This window comes from Castor canadensis, chromosome 14 (assembly GCF_047511655.1).
Source record: "Castor canadensis chromosome 14, mCasCan1.hap1v2, whole genome shotgun sequence".
In the NCBI taxonomy this organism is placed as follows: domain Eukaryota; kingdom Metazoa; phylum Chordata; class Mammalia; order Rodentia; family Castoridae; genus Castor; species Castor canadensis.
In genome coordinates this window covers 37,163,118-37,180,133 of record NC_133399.1, presented here as the reverse complement: position 1 = coordinate 37,180,133, position 17,016 = coordinate 37,163,118, and the positions used below count along the sequence as shown (strand labels likewise).

Sequence of the window (17,016 nt, the reverse complement as noted above, 5' to 3'; positions counted from 1 at the left end):
AATCTAAAGAAATTGATGACCACTAAGCCACCATGCAGAAGATACTTGAAAGAATTCTACACTAAGAAGAAGATAAAAACAACCATGAGAGGGTGGGAAGAAACAAACCTCACCAGGTGAGCTGATAAGCAAATGAAGATTTAGAAATAGACAAAACATTTCAAATACAAATAAATGACAGGAATTAACTACATACCTCTCAATAATAATTTGAATGCTATTGGTCTCAATTTTCCAATCAAAATACACAGTAGCAGATAGGATAATAAAGAAAACCCAGGACAGGCACAGTGGCTTAGACCTCTAATTCTAGTTACTTGGCATGCAGAGATTGGGAAGATCTTGGTTTATGCCAACCCAGGGAAAAAGTTTGTGAGACCGCCTCCCCCCATCTTATCCAGTGACTGTGGAAAGTGGCACATGTTTTTGATGCCAGCTATGTGAAAAAGCACAAATAGGAGACTGTAGCCCAGGTCAGGCATAAAGCAAGAATCTATCTCAGCCTTTGCTGCTCCCCCCTCCGCCCCTTGCAGCCCTGTGGCTCGCAGCTCACAGTCATCCTGCAGGACCCAGCGCCAAGGCCCTCCGCACCCGCTGCAGGACCGGCCCACCCGCTCCTCCTGGTGCGTCCTCCTCGGTCCCGCGCCCTCCAGGCTCTCAAGGACAACCTCCCCACCCACGGCTCGCGGCCCTGCCTCGCCGGTTCCCCGCTCAGCGGCCTGAGCGCGCTGAGGATGTGAGTCTGCTTGCCGCTGCCTGAGCCGCAGCCACTAGCGCGCGGAGCCCGAGCGCAGCACAGCAGCCGGCGCCGGTTTTGTCGCTAGCGCGGCCAGCGCACTCCTGCTCTAGCGGTGTCCCCTGGCCTCTCGCCAGCGCCAGAGCCGGCGCCGCCGCAGCCCGAGGGCCGTCCCCGACCGGCCGGCCGCCCCCGACCCCAGCGCTGCTGCTCCTGTCGGCCGCAGGCGGGGACGCGGGAGGAGAAGGTGCTGCCTTGGATCCCCCAGACGCGACCATGTCGGAATTGCTGCCTTATGGGATGAGAAGCTGAGCCCCTAAGGCGACGGCGGGGACATGTGCCAGATCTTCTCATGCCGCCTGCAGGACACCAACAACCTTTTTCGGTGCCCGGCAGAACAAGTGGCCGCCCAAGTTGGGCCAGATCGGCCAGAGCAAGTGGGTTGTTATTGAAGATGATAGATTGATGACTTGATGAGGAGTATGAAGGACAAGGCACCTCCTGGTGTCTGCACCCCACAAAGACAATGAGTTAAGAGAGAGAGTGAGAACAGCGGCGGGTGATAACGACTGACATAAACCAAAACCAAAACCAAAATAACAAAAAAGCATGGAAAAGAGACAGCGTTTTGAAACTTATTATTAGCTCACTATCCAGGATGAAATCAACAACCTGTATCCCGTGTTAGGCTGGGAGACAGATGAGGCAGGCTGGGAGACAGATGAGGCTGGGAGACAGAAGGAGGAGGAGGAGGAGAAGGGGAGGATTCTGAGGTCCTCAGGGAAAATTAAAATAAAAAGTACATAAAATTTAAAAATCACTATATTCACAGAACTAAAAAGTCTCAGTTGCAGCTATTTGTCAAAATTAATATCTATTTCTTTTTATATCTGGTGAATACTGCACAATTATAGATCTGGAATTTGAACCACTTTAATGAAGGCAGCACCAAGTGTTTTGAGCTGTCTGCATTCTTTGCTGATTTGGCTGTTCCTAATGTTTACATTAATCTTGCAAAAATGATTCTGTGCAATTGGATGTGAAATACTATCCAGTTTTTTTTTATGTTATCCTTGGATGTACAAAAAAATCAGAAAATGCTCTCTATAGATACTGTTTTATTTGGTCACCTTTTGAAGTTATCAGGAATGTGTTTAAAACAAGAAGGTAACTTTTCTAAGGAAAGGATCCTTGTTTTATTTTAAAATGATTTGTAAAGCTTGTGTCTCTTTGTTGCTGCAAGTTATTTGCCCAAGTTAATGCAAATGGACCCATTTTATATGTCAAGGAAAAAAAACCCAAAAAACAAAAAAAAGCTTGAGCTTTTTTTAACCTTGCCCCTGCAGTCTGTTGTGTGAGCTGCCTGTTTTTTCTCTAATATTGTGTGAGTTTATTCTCTTTAAAAGGACTGTAAAAAATTGTAATCACAAGAGTTCCAAATATGTTGAAATGCCAAAAGGTATTTTGATTTCTTTTTCCCCTGTGCTCTGAGTCCATGTGAAGGAATGCTTGGAGTGTCTTTTCTGTTATTTGTAAGGATTCTCTTAAAGCACACCAGCTTCCTGTTTTGCATGGAACTTGCAAAAATTCCTCTTGTGTGAGGAATCTTTTACCAGTTTTTGTTTGCAACTTTTGACCTCAAGAGGTTTCCCTTCCCTACCCTTCCCATTTTCCTCTTTTCTCAATTAGATATTCTGTATGTTGCACGTTGAGCCAACACACAGGGCTATTTCTCCAATGTACAATAAAGAATTGTTGTTGAAAAAAAAAAAGAATCTATCTCAAAAATAACAAAAGAAACATGGGCTTGCAGCATATCTGAAGTGGTAGAGTGCAAGGCCTTGAGATCAACCCCAAGTATTGCCAAAATAATAGATCCAACTATTTGTTGTCTACAAGAAATGCACTTTGAGGGCAAGTACAAACAAGAACTTATAGTGAACATATGGACAGAGATATTCTAAGAAATGGAAGCCAAAAGACTGCAGGAGTAGCTACATTCATATCTTAGAAATTAGATTTCAAATCAAAATTCAAAGACAAAAAAAGACTGTAACTATCTATTGATAAAATGAGCCACTAAACAAGAGAACATAACACTTATAAACATATATATGTATATGTATATCCATATATATATCACAAACATTGGATAACTCATTTATTGAACTAACACTATTCGATATAAAAGCACAGATAGAATCCAACACTTTGTTATGTGGATTTTAATACTCTGGACTCACACATAGTTAGGTCATCAGACAAAAAATATCAACAAAGGAACTTCATAATTAAACAACCATGTAGATCAAATGGATTTAACAATAATGTAAAGAATATTCCATCCATTAGCCACAGAATAAACTAAATTGCCTATTACCCATCGAACTTTCTTAACAGTAGATGATATTTTAGGACATAAAGCAAGACCTAATGAATACAAGGAAATAGATATAATTTCCTTTATATCATCAGACCACAATGGAATAAAACTAGACATTAACTACAGAAAATATAAAAACACATGGAGACTGAAAAATATACTTTGATGATCAGTGGGTCATTAAAAAAGTAAGGAAGTGGGGACATCAGTGAATTCCTAGAATCAAATGAAAATAAAATTCACTTACCAGAACCTTCAGGACACAACAAAGTCAGTGTTATGTGGAAAGTATTTAGTCATTAAGTGCCAACATTAAAAAACCAAAGAGATCAAATAAATAACCTAATGATGTACCTTAAGCTCTTAGAAACACAAAATTAAGAAACAGTCAAAATTAGCAGATGGAATAAATTAATAAAAATCTGGGCATATATTAATAAATTGGAGACTAAAGGAACAACACAGAGAAACAAAATAAAAAGATGGCTTTTTGTAAGGTCTAGTTTAAAAAGAAAAGATAAACAAGAGTGACAAATCTTTCATCAAAGTAATGGAAAAAAAGATTTAAAAAACCCAAGTTAAGCATTGTAGAGGTGAAAAGTGGGATAATACAAAATAGCAGTGAAATTCAGAGGATCATTAGGGAACACTTTGGATAGTTATATTATAATAAATTGGACAACCTAGAAGACATGGATAAATTTCTAGATGCATATGGCCTACAAAATTTGAAGCAACAGGCTATAAACATCTTACACAGGTCTGTAATGAGCAATGACATTGAAGAAGGAGTCTATAGTCTCCCAACAAAGAAAAGTACAGGACTAGATGGATTCACTGCTTAATTCTACCAAAACTTTAATGAAGAATAAACAACAACACTCCTCAAGATATTGTATGAACTATACAGAGAAGTAGCTCTACCAAATTCATTCCATGAAGAATTTATTACTCTGATACCAAACCCATATATGGAAACTACAAAAAAACAATTTATTGACAAATTTCCTTCATGAACAGAGGCAAAATTTTCAATAAAAATGAATAAAATTCATATTACAAAGATAATGCACCATCAAGTTAGTTTCATTCCAAGGATACAAGGATTGTTCAACATACACAAATAGATAAATGTAATACAGTTTATAAGCATAACAAAGAATAAAAATAAAAATATCTCAATACAGGCAGAAAGAACTTTGGCAAAATTAATGAAAATTTTTGATGAAATAGTAATGGAGGAAATGTAGCTCAGCATAATAAAACCTATATATGCACACAACAGCCAACATCACTCTAAATGGGAAAAAACTCATAGCATATTCCCTGAAGTCAGAAAAAAGACAAGGTATTTAGTCTTTCCACTCTTATTCAGTATAGGTTTGATTTCCTAGCCAGTTTAATAAAGTAAAAAGAAGAAATAAAAATGATACAAATAGAGAAATAAGAAGCCATGTCAACCCTATTTGCCCGATGATATGATCTATAATTAAAACACCCAAAAGATTCCCTTAATAAACTTCAAGACTTGAAAAACACTTGCGACTAAATATCAGGATATAAAATCAACACAGAAAAAATCCATAGCCTTTTGAAATACCAGTAAAAAATAAGCTGAAAAATAAACAAAAAAACCCAATTTCTTTCATAATAGCCTCAAAAATAAAATCCATGTAGGTATCATGCTTTAATCAGATTAAACCTTTCTATTACTTATTATGTATTCTTTCTATTGCTTATTCTTTCTATATCACTCTGCTCCCTACTTTTCAATAGCTTCCAGAACAGTGCGTTGTATTATCATCATGCACACATAAAATATGTTTCAGTATTATTCGCTCTCTATCATCCACTTTCCCTCTCCCTCTTCCCTATAGTCCCTTCAGATAAAAGGACTAATACAACCATGTTCTCCATCTATATCAATATCTATCTATCTATCTGTCTCTCTCTCTCTCTCTCTCTCTCTGAAAAAATACAGTTTAATTTTTTAAGGTAGCTCTACTGGGAGTTTCCTTTGACATTTCCCTGTACTATAACTGTATGGATTATAACTGCAATGGTATGTTCTTATTCAAAGTTTTCTTTCCACCAACACTGGTTCTATTTACATAGTTACGTCACCAACACCACCTGAAAATGGGCCTCTCTAAACTGTTTCCTAAGCATGACAAAATGATTCTGTTGGTGATGTTGAAGAAGAGAAAGTGGAGAATGGTAACTAACATCTTGAAATGTTTTGAGGACTTTCTAAGTTGCAGGTGCCATGAGTACCCATGGTGTTTAGTATTACAGAAAATGAAGGAGCACATTGATTTTAAGTAACATGGATCAGGTTGATAGGCAGAAAAGAGTGCTGTCATACATGAGTTGGAGTACCTTATTACAGTCACAGGACATTATACTTGGAGAACCCTGGCACATTGCCCCTTGATATCACAACCTGCCAGTCCAGGAAGAGACCCATTCTCCCTATTCTTTCCTATTTGGGTTCATGGTTGATCACAAGACAGAAGATTTATGTATTACATAAAATATTGAAAATAATGTTTCAATATTATTGTTAATAATAATAAAATAAAAAATCAGGTCCTCTGATGTTAGTGTTTTATTTTTCAAATAAGTCACTTTGCTTTTATCTTCATAGAATTATATGCATATATACAGAGAAACATGAAATATTCCCTTTTGCTTTTGAGTTTTCAGAGCCTATGATTTGACTAACACACATGTGGCATCAAAAGTAATCTGTGGAGCACTGAATTAGATGCTTCCTTGATGTCCAAAATTGGCCATAAGCACCATGGCTTCAAAACAGTGGTAGTTACCTTTCTATGATTTCTTCCATTTCAGGAATCTCCTGCTGAACTAGAGACAAGATAAAAATAACACTTCTTTGTGTGATTTTTATCAACACATGGACCCTATACTTCCATTTGGATCACATTTACATCAATCAGTTATTTAAAAACAGGCAGGTTTTCATGGGTATAAAAGGAGAAGAGTGTACAGATGACAGGCACAAGTAACCTTGTACCTTAGGGTGAGACACATTTTAGATCTTCACTTAATCCAGGCTCCGATACCATTTGAGAATTTTGTTCACCAGTGAGTCCAGTATTTCCATTAGAGGGGGTTATTTAACTAAAATAGTCAAGTTTATTAAGAGATTCCATGTCCCAGACATCTCTTAATGTCACAAATGTTAAGTAGCTGGGCATCATTCTCCCTAATCCCATGAAGCTTTATGAGCACAGATGGCTGGAGATACTTGCACATACTCTGCACATTTTGTCTTGTTAATAAACAGTGGCAGGGGACAAAAATGTTGATTTTCTGACTTATATCTGGGTGCTAGGAGGGATGTAAAAATATATTATTGCTCCCTGTGAATTTGAAATTTCAGACTGCCAGGATAAAGTTGACAAGAAATCTTCAGAACGAGACGGTGTAGGTGATAATGCCTGGTTTGTTTCAGACAGGGTCTGTAGTGTAGGCCAGGCTTTCCTTCAACTGGAAATTTCCCTGGTTCAATGTCTTGAGTGCTAGGATTACAGTTTTGTGCCATGAAACCTGCTCCTGATTTTTTAAAGTGCTAATTATAGGAATTGAAAAGCAAAAATGGATATATATTATTCATTTGAAATTAGAGAATTACCTCCCATCAACACTTTTTGTAGAAATTTTCACTTATGTGTCCTGGAGAGAGGAACAAATAAATTCAAAGGATTGTCCTAATAAGAAAGTTACATTTTAAAAGACTCATGTTCTCAGTTAACATTGTGTATCTCTTAAAGCATTTAAAAATTTTTATTCATTTTTTCACATGTGCATACATTGTTTGGGTCATTTCTGTCCCCCCCCCTTTCCCCCTCATTTCTAGGCAGGTCCTGTTCTGCCCTTACCACTAATTTTATTGAAGAAAAGACATAAGCATAGTAGAGAAGACAAAGTGTTTTTGCTAGTTGAGTTAAGGATAGCTATACAGAAATACCCTTAGCATTGTTTTCATGTACACATGTGTTAGAAAGCATGTTGATTCATCTCTAAGTAATCTTTACATTTGAAGTAGATCAGTGTAGTTCACAGAATATTTAAAACCACTTTCCAATGTAAACTAGTATATTTTGGGGCAATAGATTTAATAGTCTGTACTACTTAATTGAGCTTAAAAATGGTTTTTAGGAAATCTATTTTTTGAAACACAAATCAATAATGAAATGGAAATATTCATAGGAATATTTACTAAAATATTCATGGCAATAATTCCATATATATATGTATAAAACTGAGGGTGACCTGTTAGATATAGCATGTTAAACACTTCCTTACAATAATTGTATGAATTAAATATTTATTACTCCATTTTATAATTTTTTATTGTTTTATTATTCATATGTGCACAGAAGGCTTGGGTGCCCCTGCCCCCCCACCTTCCATTTTATAATTGATGGAAATGACATTATTCCCTGGTGTATTTCCTGTACTCTTTTCTTTTGGAGGTGTGCTGTGAGATGTGTTTAAGTTATAGCATAATCTTTTCTGATTTTTCTTGTTCATTCCTAATTAAATCATACTGTGGCCAGAGAAAACAAAAAGTCCAATTTTCCTTTATGTAGTGGAAGTAAGAATATTGAAATCCACATATCAGGATAGAGTTATATAAAGAAATATATTAATTAGAAATAAAAAGGTTTGGGATCAGATCTGGTCTTTAAGAAATCTCTTGGGCACAAAAATTCATAAGTACAAATAATCGTTTATTACCAGGAAATCAATGTGACTGTGCTAGCATAGAATGCAGAATCAAGACAAAGAAAAAGCGAAGCTCTGTCTTACATACAGGTGGTTTCCAGATATCTAATTGGTATGATTAAGATAAACCTGTACAATACTTTAAAATTTCAAATGTTCATTGTATTCATTTTTTTTTCAATCATTGACAGATACAGTGAACATAAGTGCCAAACGTGTGGTCAGAGATACCATATGATAATTTCTCATTTCAAAACCATTTTTATGAAAATCTGAAATTCAACAAAGTCAAGGATATTTGTTACATGCCAAAAAAGTTTTAAAATATAAACAGTACTTGGTGAGCAATGACATTCACAAATGAGGGAAATCAGAAAACCGAAGAATGCTGAAAAATTCCTGGAATATGACAGGCACACAAAACTGTCTTTGGTATTATGAACAGCCAATTTCCTAGCTCCTATAAAGTGTTCATAAATACTCTAAACCAATGGTAATTCTTTCATTTCATAGAAAAACATGGTCAATTTGTATATTTCTTAATTTCCTACTATTTGATGTTTTGCTTAAAAAAGGATGGCATTACTAATTTATTTTTTGGAAACATTAGATTATTTTTTACAGTGATTCTATGATTGTACCAACTAATATTCTTGCTCTTTTAATATGGCTCAGAAGATGTCAATAAAAGAGGTGTGGGCAGAAGGAGGCAATTATCTTAGAAACCTACAATGAAAGGATACTAATAATGGGTTTGGCACAATTGGGAAATAATGGAGGAAGATATATGAAATTCAAGTATGAATTCTTGTGAATACTTGCATTGAAAATATGTGGAGTGCTTGGGGCATTTTATTTGTTTCACTTTCTAACAAATTTTCTTTTTTCAAAGGGTACTGAGAGTGCAGAAAGAAAAAATGTAACATGTGTCTCAGAATTCCATCTGAAGGAGTTCTCAGAAGGTCCATGACTGCAGTCTATCCTCTTTGGACTGTTTTTGTCCATGTACCTGGTCACAGTTCTTGGGAACATGCTGATCATCCTGGCTGTTAGTCCTGACTCCCACCTCCACACTACCATGTACTTCTTCTTCTCCAATCTTTCCTTGGATGACATCTGTTTCATCTCCACCATCATCCCCAAAACAATTGTGGACCTAAAAACTCATAGCAGAGCCACCTCCTATGTGGGCTGCCTGTTGCAGATATCTCTGTTTATCATTTTTGCATATATGGATAGTATGATTCTGACTATGATGGCCTATGACATGTGATGGCCATCTGTCATCCTGTGCATTACCCAGGGATTATGAATCCTAGATTCTGTGTCTTCTTAGTTTTGGGTTTTTTTCACTCAGCCATTTTTTTTATTTATTTAGACTTTTTATATTACAGTTTTTATTCTCACAGGTGTACACATTGTTTTAGCAACCTCTCCCCCTTTCCCTGCTTCTGGGCAAACCTGTTCCACCCTGTTTCTCTCTGACTTTATTGCAAAGGAAACATAAAAGATATTAACAAATACATAGTGTTTCTTATAGTTTGAGATAAAGATATTTACAGAGATTCCTAGCATTGCTTCCATGCACATGTGTATTGCAACCCCCACTGGTTCATCTCTACCTGACCTCTTCACTACTTCCTAGTTCCCTTCCCATAGTGGCTTCTGCCAGTTTAAGATTACTATATTCACTCCTCTACAGTGAGCATATCAACCACATTCAAGTTTTAAGTTTCCTTCCTTTTTCCTACTCCTCCTGTGAGTATTCTCCCCTTAGTGTGTGACCCATGTCCATTAATATTTCTGCATTTCTTTTGGTCTATAATCTACTAAATGAGGGAGAATTTTGGCCTTCAGAGCCTGGCTAACTTTGATTAAAATGATGTTCTCCAGTTACATCCATTTATTGAGAATGACAAAGTTTCATTTGTTTTTTGTGGCTGAATAAAATTCCATTGTGTATAAATATCACATTTTCTTAAACCATTTTTCAGCAGTGGGGCATCTTGGCATAGCCTTTTTGAATCCCAGTTGCACAATTTTATTTTCTTACAACTTGCATGCTTTAAGGTTGTAGAAATTGCTAATTTCTTCTGTCATCCTTCTCAGCTCTTAAACCTTGCTTGTACGGATATCTTTAGCCATAGAATAATCATGTATGTTGTAGGTATCATACTTGGTGTTTTCTCCCAAATACATGATCCTTCTCTCATACTACAGAATTATTTCTTCAATTCTGAAATTCGCATAATCAGGTGTGAGGTATAAAGCCTTCTCCACCTGTGGAAATCACGGATAGTTATTTTTTATTTTATGGGATGGGGCTTGGAGAGTATTTTGGATCTGCTGTTTGTCATTCCCCTAGAAATTATTCAGTGGCTTTGCTGATGAGCACCGCTGATGTTCACCCCTATGCTGAATCCCTTCATCTACCACCTGAGGAACAAAGACATTTTCAGTGCATTGAATAAGCTCCAGAATAGGATAGTGTACTCTCAGGTTCTTTGGCATTCATTTAGAATGTAGTTCAGGAAAGAGAAAAAGCAGAAAACTAGACTTAAATTTATTAATTTTTTTCTGCCACAGTACTTTTGGAGTTTATAGTTTTAATTCATTATCAGTTGTTTTTTATAGAATGATTGTTAACATGGTTGTTAAATTGGGATTTCCCTAAATAGATATAAAGATTTTGTCTGGGAAGATGAACAATTTCAGAGGTGGATAATAATGATATTTGTCTACAAATGGTGGCATTATTTGCTATGAAACTACACTGGTCATAAGGTTCAGTTTTACTATGCATATCTTGTCCCATTGAATAATGGTAATAAAAAAAACTGATAGAATTTTAAAAAATGGATAAAATTGATAATGTTATTAATATTACTGATCTTCTTCCTGAGTAGAGGACACCAAAATCTTGTTTGGATCATCATTTCTTTTCTCTTTCCACAATCATGGAACACAAACCTGCGTATTCCTCCTGTCCAGGATATCCTACCAGCTTCATAAATACTACTGAAATATCATATCTATTTCATTCATTCTCAAAAGCAGAGTTAAAGACAGGCTTTGATTTAGTTCCCATATTGGAAACTGCAAAGCATATAAAAAGGAAATATACCTGAGAGGTACCTGAAGTAAATCCCACTACCCATTTTGTGATGCTTTCTTTTGCTTAGGAAACAGTTGAAAAGATCAGTGTGTCTGGCTGGGAGATTTAATATTTTTCTTTTCTCTTATTTATGATTTTTTTTCATCTTCTGTTGTTCCCCTTCCTCAGCAATTGGTTGTTCCTCCTTACAATAGTTCCTCTTCTGCTTTTGTTTTTTATTATTGTTATGCTGGGTGGGGTTACATTGTAGTATATACAATTGTTCTTACAATATAGCAAATATATCATACTTGAATTCACCTCCTCTGCTATTCTCTTTCATCCCCTTCCCCTGATTCCTGGAATAGTTTCAACAGTTACCGTTTTTGCATTTACTTATATGTGTATACATTATTTGCAACACCTTCCCCCTTGCCCTGGTGCCAGCTCCCCACCTCCAGGCAGAACCTGCTCTTCCCTCCTGTTCTCTGATTTTGTAAAAGAGAAAACATAAAAGATATAAGAGAAACACAGCATTTAGATTTCTTGTGTTGCTTACATGCATATATGTATTACAACCCAGATTCTTTTATCTTTACCAGTCCTCTTCACTACTCCCTAGCCCCCTTCCCATAGTGGTCTCTGACAGTTTAAGATTATTATATTATTTCCTATACAGTGAGCAAATCAGCCACATTCAAGTTTTTTGTTTCCTTCCCTTGACTTAACCCTCCTGTGCATGGTCTCCCTTGAGTGTGACTCATGTCCAATAATATTATTTCATGTGAGTCTATAATCTGCAAATGAGGAAGAACGTGATTTTTTGGTCATCTGAGCCTAACTTCACAAAAAATGATGTTCTTCAGTTCCATCCATTTACCTGTGAATGACAAAATTTCCTTCTTCATTGTGGCTGAGTAAAATTTCATTGTGTATAAATTCCACATTGTCTTAATCCATTCATCAGTAGAGGGGCATATTGGCTGTTTCCATAGGCTTAGCTATTGTGAATAGCACTACAATAAACATGGGTGTGCAGGCACCCCATGAGTAGTAACCTGACTCACATTTCTTCCATTATATTCCCAGCTGTGAGGTGGGATCTTAGCGTGGTTTTGATTTGTATTTCCTTTATGCCCAGAAATGGTGAGCATTTTTTATGTATTTTTTAGCCATTTGGGTTTCTTCCTTTTAAAACATTCTGTTTAGTTGGGTTGTCCATTTCTTCATTGGGTAATTAATTTGGGGGGAAAATTAGTTTTTTGAGCTCCCTATTTATAGTGGTTATGTCCCTTGTCTGATGTATAGTCAACAAAGATTTTCTTCCATTTTGTGAGAAATCTGTTCAATTTAGAGACCATTTCTTTCGTTGTGAAGAAGCTTTTTTAATTTCACTTAGTCCCATTTGCCAATCTTTTCTCTTAGTTTTGGGCTGCTTGAGTTCTACTGAAGAAATCTTTGCCTATACCTGTTGCTTCTAGTGTATTCCCTGCTCTTTCCTGTACTAGCTTCAAGATTTCAGGTCTGATATTAATGTCCTTAATCCACTTTGAGTTGATATTAGTACAGGTTGACAGGCATGGATCTATTTTCAGTTTTCTGCAGGCAGATAACCATTTTTCCCAGCAACATTTGTTGAAGATGCTTTCTTTTCTTTATCATATGTTTTGGGTGGTTTTGTCAAAAATTAGGTGAACATTGCTGTGTGGATTCATATCTGGGTCCTCTTTGTATTCCACTGGCCTTCATATCTGTTTTTGTGCCAGAGCCATGCTGTTTTTATTGCTAAGGCTCTATAGAATAGTCTGAACTCAGGTATTGTGATACCTCCACCATTGCTCTTTTGCTCAGTATTGCCTTGGTATTTACTGTCTTTTGTGTTTCCAAATGAACTTTAAGGTAGATTTTTCAATCTCTGTTTTGAATGCCATTGAGATTTAGATGGGAAATGGGTTGAACGTGTTGATTACATTTGGTAATATGCCGTTTTTACTATGTTGATTCTGCCCTTCCATTAGCAGAGGAAGAAAGAAATTCTTTGATTTCTTTCTTAGATCACTTGTACTTCTTGTAGAGGTCATTTTCATCCTACATTAAGTTTAGTCCTAGGTATTTGATCTTTTGAGGCTATTGTAAATGGATTGTTTTCCTATATTCTTTCTCAATCTGGTCATGCTTGGTATTTTGAGAGTATACTGATTTCTGTAAGTTGGTTCTGTATCTTCCTATTTGCTGAAGCTTTTTATGGTGTCTGTGAATTTTTGGGTAGAGTTTTTGGGTCTTTGTGGTATAAGATCATGTCATCTGCAAATAGGGATAGTTTGACTACTTCTTTGCCTATTAGTATTCTTTTTCTATCTTCATCTTCCATTATTGATCTGGCTAGGATTTCCTAGACTATGTTGAAAAGGATGGGGATAGTTGGCACCCTCGTCTCATTCCCAACTTTAGGAGAAATTATGTTGGTTATAGGTTTGTCATATATAGCATTAATAATGTTGAGGTACCTTCCTTCTATTCCTAGTTTCATCAGAGCTTTTATCATAAAATGGTAAAACGTTTGAATATAATGGTTGAATATTATTGAAGGCTTTTTCTGTGTATATTGAGTTGACTGAGTGATTTTTGTTTTTGCTTCTGCTAATATTCTGTATTACATTTAATGGTTTGTGTATGTTGAATCATCCCTTCATTCCTGCAATGAAGCCAACTTATTCATGGTGTATGATCTTTTGTATATGCTGTTGGATTTGGTTTGCCATTATTTTATTTAGGATTTTTGCATCAATGTTCATTAAGGAGACTGGCCTGTAGCTCTCGTTTTTGGAGGTGTCCTTGTCCAATTTGGGGTAAGTATTGTTTGCTGTTCTCCTCAAAGGATGTGTGTTTAGTATATATATACACACATATATGACACACACAGATAAATATACGTACATATAGTATATATATGCCCTGCATAAATTAATAAAAATAATATATCTTTACATTTTGTCATTTTTATTATGTTTTATTGGTAGATCACAGTGGCTTTCATGACATTACATGTTTAATCTTTGATTTATGTACAGTAATGCTACACTCTTGGTCAATGATATCATTTAATGACAACAAAAATTGATGGAGAGGACTTTTGTAATTATTTTTTAAAACTTCATGAATATTTGGGTGAGCACTAATATTCATAAAGAGAGATCAGAAATCTCAAAATTGATTAAAAACTCCTGGGAGGTATTTATCACATAAAATTATTTTCTGATCATGAATTGTGAAGCTTATAATTAAGATACTAGCACTTACTATGTGATCACAAATATCCTAAGTCAAGAAAACTCATATACATTTTGTAGAATGTAAATGCATAATGTGTGTATGATGTAAAATATATGTGTGTGTGTGTACTCTTTGTGAAGTACTGGTGTTTGAACTCAGGGCCTCATGCTTGCAAAGCAGAATATCTACTTATTTAAGGTAAGCATTCAGCCCTATCACTGCTTCTTAATGTTCTTAAATGAGAAATGTTTTCATCTTAAAAATAGAAATGACATTTTTATTCTCTTTTTCATCTTAAAAGAGTACGTTTGTCTTACCTTGATCATGGGTTTGTCACATTTGATGTTCTTGGCCTTCTAACGTTCACTTGAGTTTTTTAAGGAAGTGTGTGGAGAAATTGAGATTATCATTGCTTAGAAATAGGGCTGAAAACAGTGTATAGACCTCAAGAAAGAATAGTTTGATTGTAAATACTTGGAGTCAAAATATATACAGAGGGCTGGGTGTCTGTCTGTTTCCTTTCATGTATCCTCTCCATTTTCAAAAAGAGAATAGTAGATAGAACCAAAAGTAACATTTGTTTCAAAATTTCATCTCATAGTGCTCTCAAAGGATCAAAATAAAGCTGTCTCAGAACTTTGGACTCTTCCAATCTACATACCTGGTAACAGTTTTGGAAACCTGATCCTCATCCTGTCTATCCACTCTGACTCCCACCTTCACACCCTTATGTATTTCTTCCTCAGAAGTCAGCCCTTGGATGACATCTGTTCATCTCTACCACAGTCTCAATGAGACATCAGAGTCATCTCCTATGTGCTCTACTTGACACAGATATCTTTTAATCTCATTTTTGATGTATGGATATACATATGGATACACATGGATGTATGGGCCTGACTGTGATGGCTTATGCTTAGTTGTAGATATGTGTCACCCCTTGCAGTACTCAGTTTTCATGAAACCTGAAAGTTGTGAATTATTTGTTTTTTTGTTTTTGTTTTTGTTTTGCCTTGTAGATCCCCAGTTGCACAATTTCATTTCTTTATATTTTACCTACTTCAAGCATACAAAAATATATCTTCTATGATAAACCTATTTCCTTAAACTTATCTGTTTTGACAACTTCATAGACTGACGTTCATTCCTGGTAATGTATTTACTTTTTTCACCAACTCCGAGATACTTTTTATCTTAATATAAAATTGTTTCTTACATTGTGAGTGTCCTATGAGCAGGTGGGAAGTATAAAGTCTTTTGCCCCTGGTGTTCTCACTTGCCAGACTCTCATTTTGTATAGAACAGGGTTGGAGTGTACATTGAATCAGCTGAGGAACATTCTCCCAAAAGCTGCACTGATATCAATGATCAACAGTGTGTACCTCCATTCTAAATCTTTTTATATGCAGACTTGAGGCACAGAGACATAAAAAGTGCTCTGAAAGGACTCCACAGCAGAACCATCTAATCTCAGGCCTTGTGACATCCATTGGGAGTATAGTTTGGAAAAATTGATGAAATTTAACATCTAGAGTTATTAATACTGATTGTTTGGTGATACTTTTTTTTATAACTTTATGGTTTTCTTATGATTTATGACAGTAAAATTGTGGGTACCAGCATTGACATGTGAGAAGAATAGGGAATTTAAAAATTGAGTATAGACTTTTAGGTTTAAAGATACTAAGTTTTCTTGAGATGTATTTTGTCATTACCTTCACAAGGATGTAAAGATAATATATATTATTCAACTTTGTACATAATGTTGTTAAAAGGATAAGCTTTGTGATGAATATTTTGCCTCAAATATGGAAATTGAAGCAGATGCTACTTTCTTGGAAAATAGGAGAAAATGATGTCTTGAAATTGAAAGAGGGAAGAAGAGGGCACTAAGGTGATAGAGACACTTTTTGGTGGTAAATGAATGGAACAGGAGTTCATCAGGTGTGAAAGGATGAATATAGTGCAAATACTGTGTACCCATGTATTTAAATGGAAAAATGATACCTTCTAAAACTATTCTAGCAATGGTGGTTGGGAGGTAATAAAGTAGAATGGTGGATATATTTGATACATTGTAAGAAATTTTGTAAATGTCACAACGTACTGCCACCCAGTACAGCAAAAAAATATTAAAACAAAACAGAAACAAAAAAAAATCTCTGTTAAATGTTAAGTGAGTTCTTCATTGGTTTTTAAATATTGGCTATAAGCAGTGAGGCTTCAACATGTTTGGTGCTATCTGCCATTTCATCCTTTGCAGGAGTATTTCTTCAAATTAGAACAAGATAAAATATCTATTGTTTGCAGGAATGTCATGGAACCATGGCCACTATAACTATTTAATCACATCTTCATTAATTACTCAAAATCATAGCAGAAATTTACCTAGATAAAAAGCACCAATTAAAGGTGGTAGTAAAAATTATGCCTGAAACTGAGATACATTATAAAAATAAACACAATGCAGGCTACAATGCCATTTGAAAACTTTGTCAGTTAGCTTGCTACTTCCATCATGATGTAGTTCCTTTTCCTTTATATCTATCACAGCCAGCACTTTTTGTCATATTTCTCCTGGGGGCCACACATGTTGTGTATGTGCAGTCTCTCTCCCTATTTTCATTATGTAATATGAACACAGACGGATTGACAATTATTCTGCATATTTGGATGAATCAATGACCTGGCACAAAGATATTCATTTTTGACTCCTGATCCTAGTAATATCTCCTCCTCTGGAGCTGCTTGGAAATGTTACATGTTGAAATTTCA

At 35.7% G+C, this 17,016-nt stretch overlaps 1 pseudogene; it reads left to right on the top strand.

Annotated features, from left to right (window-relative positions):
- Positions 1 to 1,012: 1,012 nt before the first annotated feature.
- Positions 1,013 to 1,266, top strand: LOC141416252 (calcium/calmodulin-dependent protein kinase II inhibitor 1 pseudogene; annotated as a pseudogene).
- Positions 1,267 to 17,016: the final 15,750 nt, after the last annotated feature.